This window comes from Rhipicephalus microplus, chromosome 3, assembly GCF_043290135.1.
Source record: "Rhipicephalus microplus isolate Deutch F79 chromosome 3, USDA_Rmic, whole genome shotgun sequence".
NCBI classification, from domain to species: Eukaryota; Metazoa; Arthropoda; class Arachnida; order Ixodida; family Ixodidae; genus Rhipicephalus; species Rhipicephalus microplus.
The window spans coordinates 277884676-277909034 of record NC_134702.1 but is presented as its reverse complement, the minus strand read 5'-3'; the positions used below and the strand labels follow the sequence as shown (position 1 = coordinate 277909034).

The 24359-nt window shown below is 47.6% G+C and overlaps 1 protein-coding gene and 1 pseudogene across 1 annotated transcript in view; one reads left to right on the top strand and one right to left on the bottom strand.

The window, feature by feature from the left end:
• LOC142803214 (putative ATP-dependent DNA helicase HFM1) overlaps positions 1–24359 on the top strand; it is a 1032948-nt gene that overhangs the window by 80044 nt on the left and 928545 nt on the right. The gene's annotated exons all lie outside the window — the stretch shown is intronic.
• Positions 23–4384, bottom strand: LOC142761717 (uncharacterized; annotated as a pseudogene).

Below are 24359 nucleotides of genomic sequence, written 5' to 3'. Positions count from 1 at the left end.
AAAGGCGCCGAAATCACAGGCATTACAAGAAAGGTGACTTATGGATACATTTCGTGACAGCATGAACGACATCATTTCTGGCGTAAGTATAAAGTGGCGAGGGATACAAAAGCAGTTCAGGTTTAATCACAACGCTGTGCGGTGTCTTCAGCAGCACAAGTGCATTCAGCCATTGTCAATAGCTCACTTTGGCTAAGACCAGAAGAGAGATGAAAGTCTTGCCTAACCAAGGTACAATTGTTTCTATTTCGCCAAACATCGGAACCTCATTTTGTTGAAAGACAACCACATCAGAAACAGAGATTTTGACACCAGAGAAAAAGGCAGAGTGCAGAGGCCAATAGTACAAGGGTCCAGTCTAGATGGCAAAAAAAAGCCGACGTCAAGCACACTGGTGCACCTACATTTGTTGCAGTGACACTTTCCGTAGCCCCCAGTTTGGGCTGACGAGGCCCCTCCCACAAGTCATAGGACATTCTCATCTGATAGTAATTGGCAACAGACAATGGAATGTTTTTGAAGCTCCAGAACTTTTTTCATTTCGGAAAAGCATTTTTACTTTCAAATCGCATGGTCCAATGGTGGTGGGAAGGAGAAAATCTCTGTATTTGAGAAACCATATGCACCAGCATGTGCAGTTTCAGTTTGAATGAATCAGAACCATATAGTTGCACAAAAAGCTCGTTATGTCACGCTACTATGCATTCAATGTGCCTGAGTGTATCTGGGGAGATAACAGGAGAAATGAATAATTGTGTGATGACGCATAGCAGCCGAAAACATTCGCAACGAGGATCTTTTGCAGCCTCTTCACGCATATATACATCGATAATAATGAGAAAATGCAGAAGCTGGAGCTTGCCGAACATGGAAAGCTGGAGTATGACTCAAAGCTCCGGGGGTAATCACTTTTGCTGACATGTCTATGAAAGCAGAACTGTGACAAGGCAGCATTAAGTTCACTGAAACTCATCCACATTGGCTCCCGGACAACAAACTTACTCAACAATGCCACCTCCAGAGGAACGACCCCCTCTAACAGAATGTGCATTGGGTCATATAGCAAGTCTGTGAGGACTGAGAAATTAGCGATTTCCGCAAGGACGAATCTTGACTTTTTGCTATTTGTTTATTATACAAATATACAAAGCACAGTACACAAAGTACAGTAGACACATGTAAGTGGCAGGGTTTGGTAAAAAGGCAAATTAATGCTTGACAAGGTGACGTAACCCGTCCCAGACTATAAAGCGCAAAAAAACCAGTAATGTACACATATTTTATATGTTTTAACAAAGAAGCGGCCGTATTTACAAATTTTTTATAAGAATCTATGAAAAAACGTTAGATGAACATTTTATTAAGTACAGACCTGTCTGCAAGACTGAGTTTATTGCAAACGAAGCAAGGAATATGTGAAGAAACCTAAATTTATTGAATAACAAACCAATTTATTAGAACTCACTAAAGAAAATGTCATGAGTGTATACACTTCAATTATATTTCCGCACTTAATTTCACACTGTGCTGACAATTCACTACGGTCTTTTTCTGAAGTTGCTGCCTCAAGCGCTAGCAAATCCTCTTGGTACTGGGACTCTGTACGTAGTGGGCATTGTATTTTATAATGAAAGTTATGAAAATCAATTGTAGGAACTTTGCAGGTCCGGCATGACAAACGGGCATTCTTACTGAAGCTTTCTTTAAAGCCTGCTATATTGTGGCATGCCAAGGAGTCCCCAACATAAGCGAGCAAAAAACCAAAACAGACTTCTTTACCACAGGCAGTTTTTAGTGCACAGCCACTTTGGAGTGAATATAACGTGGAAAGAGGAAGCAAATGCTTTGCTTCTTGTGATTTAAGCGCACTTGCTTTTCCCACTCCTAGTAAGAATATGCTGGCTACTTTGGATCTTTCTGACGGCGGAATGTTAACAAAAGAGACATATAACACAGTTAGCTTGCCCCTACGGCCTCTTTTCATGCCTAGAGGATTGGTCAATTCAATATCATCACTGTACAAAAGCATCAAAATAGTGTTGGTCTGATGAGAACTTGCGATTGGGTGCATTTGTAAACGTGTTCCGTCAGTGAAATCTCTTAGCAACGCATCACTTGACGTCTCCAATGCACACTGAAAGAGGCGCGCATAGCTCGGGTGATGTAGCAAGTTCTGAATCAGTCTCTTCAGTGGCACAAAGTAACCTTTCTCCCCATGCCGAAGTTTCACTTCCTCTGCTGGAACACAAATTCCTTGAGAAGCATATAGTGCATTTCTTGATCTGTCATTTTCAACTGCCGACACATTAACGAATGTTCCAGCAGTCGATAAAATATCTTTTACCCCCGCAACAACTGCATCGACTCCACCTATCAGACATCGATAGTGCGACTCAAGCTTTCTCGCCAGACATGAGAGCTTTGTGAAAATATCTGTTCTAGAAAAATTGTCTACCGCAATGTGCACATCATTCTCGGCATACCCTGATGCTGCATCGAACGAGGCACAGCATACATTTTCGGCCGTAGAAATTATTGTCTGCGTCTGAGCCGAGGACACGCTCGGTTGCTTTTTAAGACTACTGTGAATGCCACAGTCATCGATTAGAGATTATGCGCATCCGCTGTCCGTATGCGGTTTGTACTGCGTCATGTTCAGGAATCTCTTTCTGCACCTTGTGCATATCAAATAAACCTTGCTCAGGTGCAGTTCCCGTAGATATCTCAAAAAGGTGTAAAAATACCTGGTGGTAAATGTACGCGCTGAACATGTGTGTTTGCCGACCTTGCCGACTTTTGAAGACCGAGGTGCTTCACTGACGCTTTTCCGCGGTGCTGAGATGGAAGGAATTTCTCGCGACACTTCTGGAAACACCGACGACACTAATTGTACACACGTGCAGCAAAATCCCTCTTCCTCTCTCTCTATCTTCATGTATATATATATATATATATATATATATATAAATATATATATAGTTTTTGAGATTTATTAACTTCCTCTAAAACCAGAGAGAGCAATAACGACCAGACGCTTGGTTGCCGTCCTTGTAAAAAGCCCTATTGTAAAGTGTGTGCACACATGACCACAACAACACTGGCAGCCAGTACTGCGACAAACTTCAAGTTCAAAATTAAGGGCAGTTTCACTTGTGATACTGCAAATGTCGTATATTTGCTAAAATGCTCAATCTGTCATGTACAATACATAGGTAATACTGAAACTGCTTTTCGATACCGTTTCAATAATCATAAAGCTCATGTGCATGCCCATCCTAACTCACCGATTTCAAGGCATGTCACCGAGGCAGGTCATTCATTTAGTAACATGATAGCTACAATACTGGAATCGGGTTTTAAATCACACCATGAACGCGAAGTAAAAGAGCCATTTGTAATTCATAAATTCCCAACACTATCTGTCGGCATGAGCGAGAGCCCGGGTACGCTTACTTGCATATTGCCTTAGTAAATCGCTTTTTTGTTTTACTGGCAAGTGTATATTCTTCGCACGATGTTGGCCTATTGTCAAATATTACCTACATAATGTAGGTGGCATTTGTCACTTCACCATTTTACTCGCATTCATTTTGCTCTGTCTGCTTTGTTATTTTGTTTATCTCTCTAAACTTCTTTTTCTTTTTTAAAGGCTTACTGAATGTTTTTAGGCTGTGATTATCCCGCAGAACGTATGACCAAGTGAGCTACTGCGTGCGCAGTCTGTTATTTTGCTGACCTGTTTCATTCCACACAAGTTGTAGGATCTAATACGTGCCAATTCACTATTGTATAATGATACGCGTTTTCAGCTGTATATGCACTATAGCCACGTACCTTTAGTGATATATAATCTTGTTTTCTAAACTACCGATAGTGACTTAGCCGTGTGATACGCAAAGAAGCGGCTTATATATGTGCCCTGTGTGCCATGTGTAACCAATCGACGAAGGCAGGCCCACCTGCCGAAACGTTAGTAAAACTAGTGTTTTTTCGCACGTTTGTTGACCTCTTTTTCTACCGTATATATATATATATATATATATATATATATATATATATATATATATATATAGTATAGGGTATACTCCCTATACTCCCTATATAAAGAGTATAGGGTATACTCCCTCCGGGGGCGTATTTGGAATTGCTGGCCCCGCATCACACGAAAGAGGGAAAAAAAGAGTGCGAGGAGGACGCCAGTGCCAGCCTCAGGATTGTTCGCGCGCTATTGGCTCGCCTCTGAAGGTGACATGCTGGTGACGCGCGCGCTGGTGATGCAGCGATACCGGCTAAACTTGCACACCTGCACCTCATTTTCAGCCATGCTACCCGCCCTGCCATAGACCCTCTCCGGCTTAGCGGTGCAGCCCCCGTCATAATCCATGGTAACGAGGGATGGGGTCTGGGTTACACAATAAGGTAGCGAAGAACAGACTTCAGTTAAGTGGTCGAGCTGCCTATTCAGACGCCGCGGAAGCCTCACAGAGAGCATTGTTAACTCCCCCAAGATTGCTCGCTTCGCGGTTATTTGAAGCAAAGACATGGGGCGAATTTTCGCTCAGCCGCCAATCTCCCGAAGACACGCCAGCAGTCACTGTCGTCGCAGATTCACGGAAACTCAGAGAAGTGTTTACTGCTGTTCCATCGTGCCGAAGCACCTTCGCCCCTTCGGTGTCTTGGATAGATTGCTACCGTGCGGCGATGAGGTCAGCGAGTGAATTTCGATAAGATGGTGATAGCACGGTGATGGTTTCAATGAGCGAAGAGGTTCCGACTGTCAACGTGAAGTGCCTCCGTGACGCCTTCAGCACAGACAGCTGCAAGCAACTAATACGACGTGGATCGCGCTATTAGTTGCTTTGCTGTAGCTGGCGAGCCACTGGTGTGCATCCGTCCGTGCAGAGGTCGACGAGGAGGCACTTCACGTCAAATGGGCCGGCCGAACTGGCGTCTATTTCGCATTTAAATGTGCGCGAGGCTTCCATGTCATTCGGAGCGGCGTCGTTGGCCGAAACACGCTTCACGTTTGATGTTTTGGCGTCTCATTCAGACGTGAGCGTCTGGGCGTCTGCCATGATAGTCGGAATCGCGTTTCTGGAAGGGCAGTTGGAACTAGTATGGTGTGTGACAGAAGTGCGATGCTTGTGATTGAACGTTAGATGGTAATTTCAAACTTTAATTCGCACATGAGCGTCGACCATGCCAGCAGTGGCGCGTATGATGTAGTGGTTTGTTGAATAAAACAAAACAAAAAAAGTCACTCTTCTACAACTCTTGCGGGTAGCTCGGTTCGGCTCAGCTCTTGCAGTGAGAGGGACAGAAAGATGCAGAAAGGCAAAAGAGAAAGGTAGAGAAAAAGTATGGCGGCAGGTTGTGGGTGCTTCCCTACGATTGAACAGCCGGAAAAACTCGGCGCATTCCCTCGCTGGTGCATGCGTGCGTCACCAGCACGTCACCTACAGGGGTGCACGTCCCCCACAGAAAGGAACCAATAGCGCGCGAGCAATCCTGACGCTAGCACTGACGTCCTCCTCGCACTCTTTCTTTTCCCTCTTTCTTGCGATGCGGGGCCAGCAATTCCAAATACGCGGCCCTTCCATGCCGTCGATGCTAATTAGCTACAAGATGACGAACTCCTCAGCACACGTACGAAGTGCCGCACAAGGGAAACACACAGGCAGAAATGGCCGACGCGCCATGCCAAACACGTAGGGGGCGGCCATTTTGGAAATGCTGATGGCAATAGAAGGACCGTATTCATTCGATGGCAATAGAAGGACCTAATAAACTGCCTTGGGGAACACCGGATGTGACGTCGCAAAGGTTAGATGAAATGTCTTTGATGAAGTTGCTCACTCGAAGAGACGAAGCTTCGTAGCCAAGACAGGATTAATGAATCAATATGGAGTGCGGCCAATTTAGAGATTAAACGACAATGAGGGACAGTATCGAATGCCTTGGCGAAATCAAGGAAGAGGCAATTGGTTTGTTCGTTAGCGTTCATATTAAAGTGAAGGTCAGTCGTGAATTTGAATAACTTGGTGTCTCAAGAGTAGCCTTTTCTAAAGCCATGCTGATGGGAGAAGAAGTTTTTTCATTCAAGGTAATGTCAATTAACTCATGGCCCTCAGTCCACAGCAGCTGCGAAGCAACTGACTGTGGCGGCGGTCAGATCTGCAACGCAGCCGAGGCTGCTAAGAATCTCTGGATCTGGATAGGCCGCCATTGGAACCGTAACTTGGTAACGTTTAATGCTATAGCCTTATCTAGTGAGGCAAGTCTAGCTGTACTATTTGATGAGCTAGAGAGTATCAAATGGAATATAATAGGGCTCAAAGAGGTTAGGAGGACAGATGAGGCCTATACGGTGCTACAGAATGGGCACGTCTTTTGCTTTCGGGGCTTGGCTGTCAGAAGAGAACTGGGAGTGGGGTTTCTAATTCACAGAAACATAGCTGGCAACATAGAGGAATACTACAGCATTAATGAAAGGGTGGTAGGTATCGCAATTGAACTCAATAAGAGACACAAGATGAAGGTGATACAGGCTTATGCGCCTACACCCAGCCATGATGACGCTTCAGTTGAAAGCTTCTATGAAGACGTGGAATCGGCAATGAGTAAGGTAAAAACACGGTATACTATACTGATAAGAGACTTTAATGCAAAGGTAGGGAAAAGGCAGGCTGGAGACCAGGCAGTCGGAGATTATTGCATTGGTACTAAAATTGGCAGAGGAGAACTGCTAGTAAGTTTTGCAGAACGCAATAATTTAAGGATTTTCAATACCTCCTACAGAAATCGAGGATACCGTAAGTGGACATGGAGGAGCCCTAATTGCGAAAATAACAATGAAATAGACTTTATAATGAGTGCACAGCCAGGCATCGTGCAGGATGTGGAAGTGGTTGCCAGGGTACGATGCAGTGACCATAGAATGGTACGGTCTCGAATTCGCCTAGACTTGAAAAAGGAACGACTAAAAATGATACGCAAGAAGCCAATCATTGAACTAGCACTGAGAGGGAAAGTACAGGAATTTAGAGCCTCGCTTCAGAGCATGTACTCGGCTCTTATTGAGGAAACCAACCTTAGTGTAGATACAATGAATGATAATCTGACGATATCATTACGGAGTGTGCAATGGAAGTTGGAGGCAGGGTAGTTAGACAGGACACTGGCAAGCTGGTAGCGCATAATAGCGGGCACAGTAGTTGCCGTCGTGGTAGTAGTGTCATCAGCGTAGAGAAGAGCGTTAGTGTGATTCAGACGAACTGGTAAGTCGTTTATAAATAACAAAAACAGAAGGGGTCCCAGGATTGAACCTTGAGGAACGCCATTGTTAGTGGTTTTTGGAGATGAAAAACTCTGGTTTATCTGAACAACCTGCATACGATCACCAAAATAGCTTTTAATGAGCTGAAGGGGTGGTCCAGATATGCCGTAACAGTCAAGCCTAAAAAATAGGATGGCGTGGTTAATTGTATCGAAAGCTTTAGTAAAACCAATAAAAACCGCTCCAAAATGAAGACCTTCATCAATTGTCAATTTATTCCTGTCAGTGAAAGTTATTAGTGTAACTTCAGTCGAAAGACCTGGACGGAAGCCAAATTAGTCATCAGATATGTTGAATTTAGATAGGTATTTTATTAAACGGTTGCAAAATAATTTTTCAATGACTTTACTAAAGAAAGGTAAAATGTAAATCGGGTTATATTTGTTACAGCATTCGCGATCACATTTCTTAAAAATAGGGATAATTTTCTCTGCTTTAAAGCCTTTAGGAAACACAGCAGCCGCGAAAAGCTTATTGATTAAATAGGCAAAGATTGGGGAAAGCTCTTTTGACACAAATTTATTTCAGAAGAGCAGATTTGATGAAGCCCTGGGCTAGTATTCTTTAATGATGAGATAATATTGTTAACTTCATTTGCTACCGTGGGATACAAAAAGAAAGATTGAGGAGTATGTGGAAGACTTGACAGTGAGAGTTCCGACTGAGTGTTTGTATTAGTACTCACAGGGGTGCTGAAATGAGAGCTGAAAACCTCCGCAATAGATTCAGAATCAGTGTATTTGTTTTCGTTAACAGGTATAGCAGTTGGGTGCGATTTAGGCTCAGTGCTGCTCAGAAATCCTTTAATTACTTGCCACTTCTGCCTTGTGTTGCCACTATTATTTCTAATCTTACTTTGATAGTATTCCCGTTTAGCGTGCTAAATATCGAATAATGTTCCCTGATAGCAAAATCCAATACACCTGCTCTAATGTCATCGGTAGACAGACTGACCAAAATGTGATCGATCAGTGTATTGGAATCGTACCTAGTTGGAGTACGTATTACTGACGAAAAGCCGCAACCAAGAAAACAACGTACGTATTCAGAACAGGATTGGCTCCGTTGATCAGCGATATTAATGTTTATGTCACCACATATAACTACGTTCTTGTTCTCATCAATTAGTTTTTTTAACAATAGCTCAAGTTCTGCGCAAAACTCTGCATATTGACCCGTGTCTACATGTGGACAAAAACGATGATGGGGGAATTTAGCGGACACCAGGTAGTGGGCCTCTGTTTTGACGTGAGAACGAAGAAGATCTTGTGGCTCAGCTGTGAAGAAGACGCTGCTTTCGCTTCCTCAAGGCGCACTTACGCTTTGTTCGCGTTGTACTGCGACGCTGGTGGAGGTGCTGGCCCACGACCCCGCATGATGTTCCACACTCCCACGGGGAGCCGTTCATCCACCCCAGAAGCACTTGTCGACACTCCAGTGCATCGCTTCAGTCGTCGCTTGCGAGGCCTCCTTCCAGAGTTCACTCTCTCATAGGAACACTCTACAAGGCACTGCGCAGATCTACCAATGGCCACCGCCAGTCCACAACAGTTACTACGAGACAGTAGTTCGCCAACCCCATCTCAGGTAACCTTTTTTCGCACCGCTGGTGCCTGATCGCTTTGGTGGTGGAGCACATGAAGACGTCGAAGAATGGCTTGATCACTATGAACGTGTCGCTAACACTAACCAGTGGTCCCTTGAACAAAGGCTTTCCCGCGCCTATTTTTATCTCGACGACAGCGCTAGAACTTGGTACGAGAACAGAGAAGGCAGTTTGTCAACATAGAGTGACTTTAAAAGAGGGATGATTGACACATTTGCCGATGTCGACCGGCGCGAACGTGTGCAGCATTTACTCGAGGTACGGGTTCAGAAACCCAATGAAACGGTCGCAATGTTCGCTGAGGACATGGCCCGTCTCTTCCGTAAAGCTGACCCACACATGACCGACGACAAAAAGTTGCGCTACCTCATGCGCGGCGTTAAAGAGCGATTGTTCGCCGAACTTTTGCGGAACCCGCCAAGCACCATGACAGACTTCATCAAAGAAGCTACGGCTATTGAACGGGCACTTCAACTACGATGCCGACAATACGATCGCTTGTCCAGCAGCGCCCACATGCACGTCGCCGCTACATCTGACAATCAAAGCTCGTTGCGCGATTTGATAAGAGAGATTGTTTGCGAAGAGCTGCTGAAGCTGCGGAATCTGGTCACGGAACCACCCATGGCGTCTGTCGCTGAAGTCGTCCGCGAAGAAATACGCCAAGCGTTTTCAACAGCTGATCCTACCGACGATCAGCGACCTATGAGCTACGCAGCCGCGCTTCGCCACCCGCCGTCCGTTGCGTCCTCGTACCGCAAGCCATCGGCAGCCGTTCCTTGGTCGCCACAAGAACAGACACCACGATGACCTGCCGTCGTACCGCCGTACGAAATGCCGCCGTACCAAGAGCCGTCTCCCAATGAGACACGGAATTTGCCACATTACGAGCCGTTACGGCGTCCACAGCTTCGTAAAACAGACGCCTGGCGCATCGTAGATAGGCGTCCGCTTTGTTTTACCGGCGGAGGTGTGAGCCACATTTCCTGCCATTGCTGGCACCGCGTAGATATGTTTCGACCTCTTCGGCAATGATCTGACGATCGACGTGCCAACGACGGCTGCGCACCACGCCGGGACGCTCATTCTCAAGGACCCCCCTTGTGTCAGTCCCATTTTGACAACCGCCGTGGCAATAATGACGACAGTGTGCCTGATTATTAGCGAGGTTATGGACGTCGACCACGCTCTCCGTCTCCGGCATATTCACCTTCGTCGCGCCACCGAACTACAGCCGACGTCAGTGGAAGGAGGTCACCAAGTCCATGCCGGGGAAACTGAAGGCTGTGACCTCCGGGGGGTGAGGTTGCAGGCCGTCAAGGCGACGAAAAAAAGCCCCCGTTACTTGTACCACAGGACGCCGGAATGCCGAGAAGTTGTAACACCGACAAAACTGTGACAACAGATCTTACTATTTCGGTAGACGGACAGCAAGTAACAGCTTTAGTTGACCCCGGCGCCGACTTTTCTATCATAAGTGAAGACCTTGCCGTACGCCTCAAAAAAGTGAAAACAACGCGGACGGGACCTCACCTGAGGACAGCAGGCGGCCAGCTGTTGATGCCTGTCGGAAGGTGTACAGCAAGACTCGACATCGGTGGCTCTTCTTTCGTGGCGACGTTCGTCATCCTCACCTCGTGTTGCAAGGACTTGATCATACGGATGGACTTCTTAAAATAATGTGGTGCCGTCATAAACATCCCGGACAGTTCAATAACATTCCGCAACAGCCCTGATTTAGTTGACTGTTCAGACGCAATACGCAACACTTTACGTAAAATTGATGATAATGTGGTCGTCCCGCCCCGGTCATGCACTCTTGTTTCGGTGGAAGGCCGCGAAGCGTTTGATGGCGAAGGCATTGCTGACCAAACTGGCTCGCTGCTATTTAGTCATGGCATTTCGGTCTCACGAGGTATCGTCCGTCTCACTGGTGGACACACGTATTCACTTCTGACGAACTTTAGTGCTGAGCGCCGGCACCTTCCGAAGGGCACAGCTATCGCTTCGTGCGACAATATTGTAGAAATGCGAGGTAGTTTATGTTTGTCGGTATTGGACGAAGCGCCTAATCAAGAACCAGAACCCGTTGTCGATGTTGGCACCACTCTGTCAAAGGACGAGCGACAAAGACTTCTTCAGCTGCTAGCCGAATTCCGCGACTGCTTTTCAGCGACATCACGAGTTGGTCGAACACCTTTGACAAAGCACCGAATAATTACCGAAGACACTGTGAGACCTATCCACCAGAACCCTTATCGTGTAGCTTCAAAAGAACGCGAAGCCATACAACAACAAGTCGCGAAAATGCTTGCAGATGACGTCATTCAACCGTCACAGAGCCCCTGGGCATTGCCTCTAGTGCTAGTACAGAAAAAGGACGGCACCCTGCGTTTTTGCGTGGACTACAGGAAGCTGAATCGGGTGACCAAGAAAGATGTGTACCCGCTCCCACGTGTTGATGACTCGCTTCACAGACTTCGGCATGCTCGCTACTTTTCTTCCATGGACTTGAGGAGTGGATACTGGCAGATCAAGGTAGACCCAAGAGACCGAGAGAAAACCGCTTTTGTGACGCCAGATGGTTTATACGAATTTAAAGTCTTGCCTTTCGGTTCGTGCTCCGCGCCCGCAACTTTTCAGAGGCCTATGGACACGGTACTTTCGGGATTGAAGTGGAAGACGTGCCTAGTCTATCTGGACGACGTTATAGTGTTTTCAACCACTTTTGACGAGCATCTCAAAAGGCTGGAAGTTGTTTTACGTGCCCTACGGTTCGCGGGCCTAACATTGAAACCAGAAAAGTGCCATTTCTGTTTTCACAAACTTCAGTTTCTCAATCACGTCGTCAGCAACGCAGGCGTCCGGCCCGATCTTGGAAAAATTGCCGCCGTCGCACGGTTCCCAGTACCCTCCAATAAGAAGGCTGTCAGACGCTTTTTAGGCCTTTGTGCCTATCATCGCCGGTTCATCGCAGACTTCGCCCGCATCGCGTCGCCACTAACTCGTCTAACAACAGACGATGTTTCCTTTGAGTGGAAAGAAGAACAGGAGGCTGCCTTTAATGACCTGTGTCAACGTCTTCAAACGCCCCCTGTGCTTGCCCACTTCGACGAAGAAGCCCCGACGATGCTTCACACAGACGCTAGCAATGTAGGTCTTGGGGCTGTGCTTGTGCAACGGCAAGAGGACACAGAAAGAGTTATCGCCTACGCAAGCCGAACGCTAACGCACGCAGAGGCTAACTATTCAACAACAGAGAAAGAATGCCTCACCCTAGTATGGGTAGTAATGAAATTTTGCCCGTACTTGTATGGCCGGCACTTCAAAGTTATTAGTGACCATCACTCCCTTTGCTGGTTAACTAATCTAAAAGATCCCACCGGCCGATTAGCGCGCTGGAGCCTAAAGCTGCAAGAGTTTGACATGACGGTCGTGCACAAGTCAGGCAAGCGACATATGCACGCTGACTGTCTGTCCCGTTCGCCCATTGAGTCGGCAACCCTACCCGAGGAGGTGGAAACGGCATTTCTCGGTGTTCTCGACACGACCGCCATTGCGCAGCAACAACGTGACGACACTGAGTTGCTTGGCTTAATTAACTACTTGGAAGGCAGATCTCAGAAGGTGCCAAGAGTTTTCGCAAGAGTATTATCATCGTTTTGTTTACAGGGCGGAGTACTTTACAAAAGAAACTTTTCGTCGACAGGATCCTCCTATCTGCTCGTCATACCAGCAGCCCTTCGTACCGAAGTACTCAAAGCATGCGACAACGAGGTGACCTTTGGCCTTTTGGGTTACATGAGAACGTTGGCCAGAGTACAGCAAAGGTATTACTGGCCTAGACTAACCACAGCCGTGAAGCACCACGTTCGTACCTGTCTCGACTGCCAGCGACGCAAGTCACCACCGACTAAACCAGCTGGCCTCGTGCAACCTGTGCAGGTCCCAACAGCTCCATTATACCAGATAGGCATGAACATTTTGGGCCCACTTCCTATTTATACTGCAGGGAACCACTGGGTTATCGTCGCGACGGATTATGTGATCCGTTATGCCGAGACAGAGGCTATCCAGAGAGGTACAGCAGCGGAGGTGGCAAGATTTTTCATCGAAAATATTGTACTGAGGCATGGTGCACCAACAGTCGCGATCACAGACAGAGGAACCGCATTTACGGCAGCTCTTTTGGATCACGTCCTGATGCTGAGTGGAACAACGCATCGCAAGACCACTGCCTACCACCCACAAACAAACGGGCTGACGGAGCGTCTGAACAAAACCATTGAAGACATGCTTTTGATGTACGTAGACATTGAACGCGAAAGTTGGGATGAATTCTTGCCATATATAACGTTTGCGTGCAACACGGCCAAGCAAGAAACGACCCGCATGACCCCGTTCAGCCTCATTCGTGGACGAGAAGTACGAACTATGTTAGATGTGATGCTGCCACACGAAGGTGACGACATCGACCCAGACGCCAACACGCTTACGGAGCGCGCGGAAGAAGCTAGACAACTGGCACGTTTACGAATCCACCAGCAGCAAGAGTACGATGCAGGCCGCTACAGTGCTCACCGCAGAACAGTTGTCTATCAAACTGGCGACAAAGTATGGATTTGGACACCCGTACGGAAACGAGGACTATCAGAAAAGCTCTTAAGAAGATACTCTGGGCCATACTGAGTGCTGCGACAACTGAGTGACGTCACTTACGAAGTTATTCCCGACAATTCGTGTAGTACCAAGCGTTGCCAGCACCATCCTGAACTCGTTCACGTAGTGCGCATGAAGCCTTACGTCAGCGAGTGATTGCATAAGGCTTATCTTTTAACAAAAACTGCATTATTGACTTCGCATCGGGTCGATGCTCTTTGAGAGAGAGGCAAATGACCCGTGTCTACATGTGGACAAAAACGATGATGGGGGGATTCAGCGGACACCAGGTAGTGGGCCTCTGGCTTGACGCGAGAACCAAGAAGATCTTGTGGCTCAGCTGTTGAGAACACGCTGCTTTCGCTTCCTCAAGGCGTTCTTGTGCTTTGTTCGCGTTGTAATGCGACAATGTAATGAAGAAGGGGATCGGTAAAGTGATATAATGATGGGGTTACGGTTGGTCATCGACAAATAATGATTGTCGATTTCATTGCAAACAAATTCGCAAAGTGGTCAAGTCGCCGCCAGTAAGGCACAGAATATTCAACCAAAATAGTTGAACGGCCTCCACGACTACCCTTACGATGAATTTATTCTGATGTAGCCAGGGATTCCATACAGGGCGCTGTCGTGTAAAGTCAACCAAGTTTCTGATAAGCATATGAGTGAAAACTTATGATCTACAACTGAAAAGAAAGCGCTAAGCTAGGTCATCGTAGTCTTTACGAAGGCTCCTGATGTTAAAATGAATCAGGGACAGTGCAGACGTATTGTCCTTGGGAAGTGCTTTTGTGCGTTCGAGTGAAAATATGGTGGCGTCCATTTTGAACGGTGACTATCGTATAGTGAAATGAAGCTTACAATCACAGGTTATTTAAATACGGCAAGATCTCCCACGCCAGAGATGCGGTGTACTCGACTAGCTTCCGATTTCATGGCCTTGATAATGCAGTTTAGAGAAATTTCCATCTCTTGGCTCTCTTCAGCTCAAGGGCTTGCGCAAAAAGTCGCTTATTCTCTGGTGTCAGGTGGTCATTGACGTAGATAGGTGCAACTGAATTCCCTGAAAGCCCAATAGCTGTTGTATTATGTCTTGCCTTTCTTGCTTTAGCAGCGAAGCCTGTTTTTTTCGACCTTGAACAGAACCTCGCAATAATATGCGTGCCCTGCCTTCCCGGTACACGTTGCGCTATATCTACATCACTCGGGGCAATCACACAGAGTCAACTTTTTTGACAATGGCCTGCACAACAGCGAGGCAGCTCTCACCATCTGTCTTTGGAATGCCTTTTATTTCGACATTGTTCGTTCGTGAATACGGCTCAACGTCAGAAAGCCGCTGCGAGAACAGCCTGCAGTCATCTTTCAGTGATTTGTTTTCATCCCTCAACTCCTTGTTTTCTATCGCGAGAGCTTCATTTCTTGCCCTGAATGATCCATAAAGTTCATTGAATGCCTGAAGGCTGTTTCGCATGATTGAAACCTCAGAACTGAGAGCTTCTATCTCCCTTTCCAATTCAGCATTTGTAGGCATAGTGACAAGATGCAATCACAACACAAAATGGCGGCAGTGGCTACGACAGAGCACAAAAAAGAGAAAGGGCTGGCAAAGCACCAACCTGTACAGAATTCATGTCGATAGAAGCAGTCACGCTGCCACAACCGCTGCTGCCAAATGATCGCCGTCGTCCAGGAGCACATCCTTATGTAGGCTCTTGTCGCCGCTAGGCGTCGGAAGTGCAGACTACGCGGGCACAGAAGTGCAGTCCAAGCCAGCCCAGCAAGTCAGCCACGAGAGTGAAGCAGCCAAATGTGACACGTGTATTACTTGAATACACGTTAACAGTATACGACAATCAGCTGGAGGCAACAGGTTCAGTAGATCTGTACAGAATTCAAGTCGATAGTTAGAAGCAGTCACGCTGCCACAACCAGTGCTGCCAAATGCTCACATACAGAGCAGCTTTCGTTCCAGGTCCTATCATTTCGTTGTAAAGTCTGTTCCAAAACCTTCCTTCGTGCTCAGTCTTTGGGTGCAGTGAAAAGCGACGGCTGCTCACTTTTTTCCAATGGCCTACTCCGTTTCGCACCTAAGTGCAAAGCAGTGTCGTTGTCGCCGATGACTCAGCATTGCCACGCTGTCACGCGGCCAGCAAAAACAATGCTATAAAAACTTTCGTTAAGCGGGCGCGAACACAAGCAACAGGTCACTGAACAGCACCCGAGAAGGCAGAGCAGCACGGAGCTGACAATCCTGCCAGCCCATGCTACGGAAGCGCCACCTTGATAACCGGCTTTTTGTCCACGTGCGCCGCTTCACGCGATGCAAGACGAGAGGGGGTGCCAGAACACACTACCCCATATTCTAGCACACTATACTTTTAGTCGCTTGCTCGTGAACTTGCAAGTCGAAACATCTGTGCTCTGCCTATTTGGACTTGTTCGGGATCAATACGTGCCAATGTAACCATGCCACAGTGATGAGTAAACAGCAATAAAGACACTGCTTTGCCCCTGGATGCAATGCGGGATATGTTTCGGCCCGCAAACAATGGAAGAAAGCGTCTCTCTTTTCTGCTCCCGCCGACACTGAACGGCGCAAGGCCTGGGAGCGTACGATTCCTCGTGCTGACAAACCACTGGAAAAGAACTGCTTTTTGTGTGAAGCTCATTTCGAAGAAAGATTCATCGTTCGTAACTACAATCATGTTATCAACGGGTTTTTAGCAGCTTGAGAAAAGGCTGTACCTAAGGAGTGTGGGTTCCTGAGTGAATCAACTGCCGAAGGACTCCGTGGCACCCTAACCACTGGCCTTTCCATCCTGCCCAATGCCACGAAAACCGTCGGCTACAAATACTCGATGACGTCTTGCCTCTGCCAAGACGCGCTTAAAATCTTTTTGGCATTCTTAATCAAATGTAAGGCTCGAATGATCACCCTACGCCGTCGTATTTTTAAATGCCAAGCATTTTTTTAGCGAACTTTGGCAACTTTGAGCGTATCTACCTACCTACCTACCTACCTACCTACCTACCTACCTACCTACCTACCTACCTACCTACCTACCTACCTACCTACCTACCTACTTACCTACCTACCTACCTACCTACCTACCTACCTACCTACCTACCTACATACCTACCTACCTACCTACCTACCTATCTACCTACACCTACCTACCTACCTACCTACCTACCTACCTACCTACCTACCTACCTACCTACCTACCTACCTACCTACCTACCTACCTACCTACCTACCCAGATTCTGTTCGCCTTCAGTCGGGCAATAGTGAACACCGTACAGCAGACCGGGACCTGCGTGACATGATACGGGAGATCATACCAGAAGAACTTCAATCAATGGGCATCTCACAACCTTCTCTATCTGTCACACAGCTTCAAGCATGGCCCTCCGTGACATCGTAAGGGAGGAACTAACATCATTCACCGGTCCAGCCTACGTACAGCCACCTCCGTGTAGCCCTCCAACGTACGCGCAAGTTGCGGCCGCGCCTCCTCGCAACGTAAACTCTACTTCGCCGCTGCCATAATTCACGCCGGTTGCTGCTGCACCACCGGTCCACTTCCGGCCAATCCCACCCGACCCTCCATCTGTCCACTTGAGTGCGCTATCTCCCGGTGCGCCGAACGCCCTCTACTACCCGCCTTGGCGCCCGTCTCGCCCAACATGCTTTTACTGTGGATATCGTGGCCATATATCGTGCTTCTGCCGCAAGCGCCAGCAGGACGAGCGTCGCGCGTACGACATGCGCGAACGGGACTTTTCCAGTGGGGATTCTTACGCTCGGCGTTATTCATCTGGACAGCAGCGGTCTCCATCTCCGCCCGCGTCGACTGAGACGTGGAACACTTACCGTTCAAGCCGACGCCGGTCACCTTCGCCCTTCCGTCGCTCCTCCTCTCTTCTTCGGCCAGCCTCGTTTACGACTGACAACCGGTCGGAAAACTAAATGATGCAGTTTTCGGAGGAGAAACTGCATGTAATAGTAGGACTCATATTCCTCCAGCACGCCCGTTCAACATGGTTTCTGTTACGGTAGAAGGAGTTCTCGTGGACGCTTTGGTGGACACCGGTGCTACAGTTTCTGTGATTAGGTATGATTTGTGCAAACGCCTCAAAAAAGTAATGACACCTTATAATGAACCCAATCTAGTCGAAGCCCAGGGGAACACTATCCGCCCTTTTGCTCTTTGTACTGCTCGTGTGTTTATTGATGACATTTTGCATTACATCGAGTTCACTGTGCTTACCCGGTGCTCTCACCAGCTAATTCTAGGGTGGGACTTCCTATCTTCTTCTTCAGCCGCTATATGTTGTGGTGAACTGATTCTGCACCTAACTAATACGGACTCCATGTTCGACGAAGGCGTCTGCAAGCCACTACGCCTGTTCGCTCACGAAGATCTCGAACTACCGCCACACCAAGAACGAATTGTGACCCTGATCTCTAAGGACATCGACCACGGTGACGTCTTGGTGTCCCCTTCGTCGACTTGAGTCGCAAAAGGCGTAGCCCTTGCATCAGGTGTCGTACGCTTTCACCATGACTCCGCGCTCGTCATTGCTACGAATGAAACGCCAGAGAAAGTTTTCCTGCCACAGGGCACTGCAGTAGCCTGTGTTGTGGATGCTGAGCCTGTCAGCGTCGCGCCACTTAAACCTGCCTCTACCAACGACCGTTCTATGAGTAAGCCTGGCTCACCCTCTCCCTTCACAGCTCTTATCAGCGATGACTTCACAGCTATCCAGGCGCAGCAGTTGCTTGCGTTATTAACGAAACACACTGATTCTTTCGACACCTGCTCCTCAACGTTGGGCCGAACTACCACTGCAGCGCATCGCATTCAGACGGAGGGAACATCTATTGTACATCACCGCCCGTACCGCGTGTCTCTCGCTGAGCGAAAAATTATCGAGGAAAACGTCGCTGACATGCTCCAACGAGAAATAATTCGTCCATCAACTAGCCCTTGGTCATCCCCTGTTGTTTTGGTACGAAAAAAAGAAGGCTCCGTGCGCTTTTGCGTTGATTACCGGGCACTTAACAACATCACACGAAAGGACGTATACCCCATGCCACGCATCGACGACGCCCTTGATTCGCTGCAAGGCGCCGAATACTTTTCAAGCCTTGATTTGCGTTTGGGATATTGGCAAATTCCCATGCAGGATGACGACAAAGAAAAAACGGCATTTGCAACCCCCGATGGCCTATACGAATTCAACGTGATGCCTTTCGGGCTCTGCAATGCGCCCGTGACGTTTGAACGCATGATCGACACCGTCCTGCGTGGTCTGAAATCGAAGACGTGTCTCTGCTACGTTGATGACATTATCATCTTTTCATCAACGTTTTCTCAGCACCTGAGGCGCTTGGGTGACGTCCTAACATGCTTCGCCGGTGCGGGTCTGCAGCTCAACACTAAGAAGTGCCGTTTCACCACCAAATCCGTCAAGGTTCTCGGTCATGTCGTCAGCAAGGACGGTATTCGCCCTGACCCCGAAAAGATCGCTGCCGTCCTTCGATTTCCATGCCCCACAAGACTTAAGGATTTGCGAAGTTTTCTTGGCCTCGCATCATACTTTCGTCGCTTCATACGAAATTTCGCTTCAATGGCTGCGCCACTTCACAAACTACTTGCATCTAATGCACCCTTTGTGTGGTCCGAGGAATGTCAGTCGGCGTTTCACCTATTGAAGAAAGCTTTGACGTCAGAGCCTGTACTCTGCCATTTTGATGACACCGCCCCAACACTCCTGCATACCGACGCCAGCGGTTGCGGTATAGGCGCTGTTCTCCTCCAATGCGATAACTTTGGACGGGAAAGGGTCATCGCATATGCTAGACGAGTGCTTACTTCTACCGAAAAAAAACTATACCATCACTGAGCAGGAGTGCCTCGCTTTGGTTTGGTCCATACATACAAAAGTTCCGTCCTTATCTGTACGGCCGTCAATTCACCATCGTAACGGACCACCACGCCTTATGCTGCCTTTCTACAATGAAAAACTTGTCCGGACGCTTGGGTCGTTGGATTTTACGCCTAAAGGAGTATCAGTTTGAGATAATTTGTAAATCGGGCAAAAAACATCAAGACGCCGACGCTCTTTCTCGTTGCCCACTACCTACGGCGTCGTTCGACACTCCAGCTGCCAGCTCCAACGACACCAGTGCGGACGTGACTCCCACTTCTGTTGCCTTGCTCGCCTCGCTGTACAAACCGCCAATCGACGATGAACAACTCTTCAGTTCTCGCCAGCAGGCTGACCCGTATTGTCGGTGCATTATAGACCACCTCTCAGGAGCTACGCGTCCACCCAACGCACGCCTTCGTCGACAACTCGAGCACTTCGAATTTCAGAATGGTGTGCTGTATCGTCACATGTATCATCCTGACGGCCAACGCTGGGTACCTGTTCTGCCACGCGCTCTTCAACATCATGTACTTAACGCCTTTCATGACGATTTGACTGCTGGCCACCTAGGCTTTCACAAAACCTACGAACGCATTTGAAGCCGCTTTTATTGGCCTGGGATTTCTACCAGCGTAGCAAAGTACGTGGGTTCCTGCTCTCCATGCCAACTTCGCAAACTTCTGACATCTCCCCCGGCTGGTCAGTTTCAGCCAATGACGTGCCCTACAACACCTTTCGAGGTCGTCGGTGTCGATCTTTATGGGCCCCTTCCTGTTACTGGTGCTGGAAATAGATGGATAGTCACCGCCGTAGACCATATCACACGCTACGCCGAGACAACTTCAGTAGTTACTGGTTCAGCATCGATAGTTGCTGACTTCGTCCTTCAGGCCATAATACTACGTCATGGTGCTCCTCGTGTACTTCTATGTGACCGTGGAAAGGTGCTCTTATGACAGCTTTTAGGTGAAGTTCTTCGCGTTTCTGGTACCACACACAAGATGGCGTCTAGCTACCATCCTAAAACAAACGGTCTGGCCGAAAGATTTCATCGAACCTTTGCCGACATGATCGCCGTATACATTCAACCGGATCACAGAAACTGGGATAAACTTCTACCGTTCCTCACTTTCGCCTACAACACCGCTGTTCAGCGCACAACCGGCTACTCATCGTTTTATCTCGTTTACGGATGTTCACCTACTTTCCTTATCGATGTTTCCTTCTTCACTAGCACCCACCCACCCACCCACCTACCCGCTTACGTTTGAGTGCTCTCGTGCACCCCCTTGACTTGGCGTGAGCCAAAATTAGCATGGGAGGGTAGGATGGTTAGATGAATATGACGCGCTGTTCAAGACATGAATAATGTCACATTCCCGTCGCGTACGTCGTCCAACACTTCCCGCCAGACAGTGGCACATACCCACGGGCAGGTATGTGCCGCTGGTATGCGGGTGTGTGCCACAAGTGATAGAGAGAGAATAAGGATGAAAGAAAGACAGGGAAGTTAACCATGGCTGAGCCTGGTGGGCTACCTTGCACTGGGGATAGGGTAAGGAGAATAAAAGTTAGAGAGAGAGAGAGAAGGAGAGAAATGTCACTCATGCCCTCGACGAAACGGCAGTTATGTGATTATCGCAGACGGTGAGTCACATCCGTGTCTTAATCATTGTTCCATTCGTTCCATTAACTTGTAAGCGCGGTTCCATGCACCCAAACTCTTGCCGATGGTGTAGCTATGATGGTGCCGCTTGCGTTCTCAAGCAGCAGACTTCTGAAGGCTTGCGAGAACTGGAGTGATGGTGTCAAGCAGTTGCAACACGCTTTGAGCTGTCGGGGTCTGCATCTTGCTCGGCAGCACGCGCATAGCACTGACCAGGGTGCTAACCATGACGACAAGTTGTCCTTCGTCCGTCAAGTTATGAGGTACCGCTGAAGTGTCCCTCACTGTCGAAGTCTGATGCCTCTCATCAGGCGCATGTATCTTTGGGAGTTCGGGCCAAGCGTCGCCTGCATTGCTGGTAGAGGCATAAGTTTCCTCTAAAACGGCTGCGTTCTGACTGCGTAATAAGGATGAAGCGTCAGCTCCACTGCTAGCAGAAGCGCCTTTGTTCTTGGAACCGACAGCACTTGGCCAGAGTGGGGGAGGTGGAGGTGGTTTTGGACGTGCTTCGCGAGGCGACGAGGTTTTAGTGGCTTCACCCAGGAAAGACAAGAACACACATGGAAAATTTTAACGCGTGAACGTTAAGAAATACCCGTCATCGGTAGAGTCAACCCGATGAATGCAAAGTATAAATGTAAGGGTTGGAACAGAACCCAAGCATTCTGCGTGGAACCATTTTACCACAGAGCTACGCCAGGTCTAGGAACTACCTTTCAAATAGACGCTAATCACCATGAAACGTCAATCGCGGTTGCAGTGCTGTCTACCCAATTTTATAAACATTACATATGCGCTACTTTTATACAGCCGTCCCGTCGGGTTATTGTCAAATGTGGTTAGGTGCCATGCGCTGAAGTTGATTTATGTAGCAGTGTCCAGGGCCAGCATCCTCGCGAGCGTCGGCACTTCATATCAGCTTCTGGTACTGGCAATACGCATGTTCCCGTTGTCATCGTATAACTGTCAGTTCAAGCGCACGAATAAACAGAACGGAAGAGAGGACAAGCGCTTTCAAACAACTAAACGATTTATTAGAAAGGGAAGATTATATACTAAGGCAATAACAAAACAACGCATGCGTGTGCAGGCAAAAAGTACATCCGTGGCACCTCGAGACCACAGGGTATTTGATTGATATGTGGCGTTTAACGTCCCAAAACCACCATATGATTACGAGACGCCGTAGTGGAGAGATCCGGAAATTTCGACCACCTGCGGTTCTTTAACGTGCTCCCAAATCTGAGCACACGGGCCTACAACAATTCCCCCTCCATCGGAAATGCAGCCGCTGCAGCCGGGAATCAATCCCGCGACCTGCGGGTCAGCAGCCGGGTACCTTAGCCACCAAACCACCACGGCGGGGCAGAGAGAGACCACAGGGTAAAAGAAGAAAGATTTTCTTGGAACATATTCTAGAAAAGCCAGCTCTTTATCGTGCAGCAAAACCAAAGGCTGGCTGACGAATTGTTCACCTCTTTTTCTTATGGAAAAAGCTTCTGTCAACTCGCGAGGTAATTCATTGTTAGATCGAAAAACCACTTCAATATTCTGAAAAAGAGGATAACAATTGCACTCTCTGCAATGAGCTGCGAGATGCGATGCACCCAAGGATTTCAAAGAAAAATCGTGCTCTCTGAGACGAACATTGACGTACCTTCCCGACTAACCTATGTACACTTTACCACAGCTAAAAGGAGTGATGTAAACAACGCCCATTGCAGAGTCCACGAAATTTTTGCTGTGTTTCATGCGACATTGCGGAAACTCTCTGCGCATGCGCGAAGAAATGGACGTCAGTTTGCTTTTGGCTGGGAAAAAAAAGCACATCGACTTGATATCTATTATCAAGTTGCTTAAGTTCATGCGATGTCTTGTGAAGGTAAAGAATCACTGCTATTTTCCTACCTTTTTTACTCTCATCATGACGCCCGGAGTGGTTCCCTTCAAATTTAAGTTTCTTAATCATGTTGTTACACACGGACGTGATGATATCGTTAGGATACCCTGCTTGCACTAGTTTCTTTACTTGACTGTCAAAGGTCATTTTCATTCTGTGTTGACAGGACTTTTTCAGAGCAAAACCCAAACTCTTAGTAACAATACTTCTCTTCTCTAGAGTGGCTCGACCTGTAATTGAGTATAGGCTTTACGGATTTAGGAATATAATACCAGCAAACATGCTGGGATTCAAAGACCAAGTTGAGATCTAGAAATTGCAGTTGCTTTAAAAGCGGCAATTCAAAAGAAAAGGTTAGTTTCTTGCCTGTTTCTTTAAAAACCTTGAAAATATTCACAACATCTCGCGTAAAATCTGAGGACGTAGTGAACAAAAGAAAATCATCGACGTATCTGAATACGTGACCCGAGAGTCCTGACAAATGCGTTTGAAGTGCCACATCAATATTTCCGAGAAAAATGTCGCTTAAAATCGGAGCTACTGCAGAGCCTATGCATATCCCTGATATCTGGACAAAAAGATTACCACCCCAAGCCAGAATGGTTGACCTCAGGTAGAAGCTAAGTAATTCCAGAAAACTAGCCGCTATGCTGCACCCCTCTCAAAAAAGGGGGGTGCTAGCCTTTCACCGAACGTTTCCAGTTGGCAATGCTGAAATAGCGTGTCAAATGCCCACTGTAAATTTCACCTTTTCGACAGTATGACGTCTTAAAACTAGCTCGAGTTTAACGTAGTCGGACGAGAAATGCACCACCAAAAAATAGAAGCTGTGCTATGGGCATTGCATGAATATTGTTAATGGGGCGGTGACGTGCGACTTAAATGCGTGTCGATATGATTGATCGATATGTGGGGTATAACGTCCCAAAACCTCCTTTTGATTAGGAGAGACACACACACACACACACACACACACACACACACACACACACACACACACACACACACACACACACACACACACACACACACACACACACACACACACACACACACACACACACACACACACACACACACACACACACACACACACACACACACACACACACACACACACACACACACACACACACACACACACACACACACACACACACACACACACACACACACACACACACACACACACACACACACACACACACACACACACATATATATATATATATATATATATATATATATATA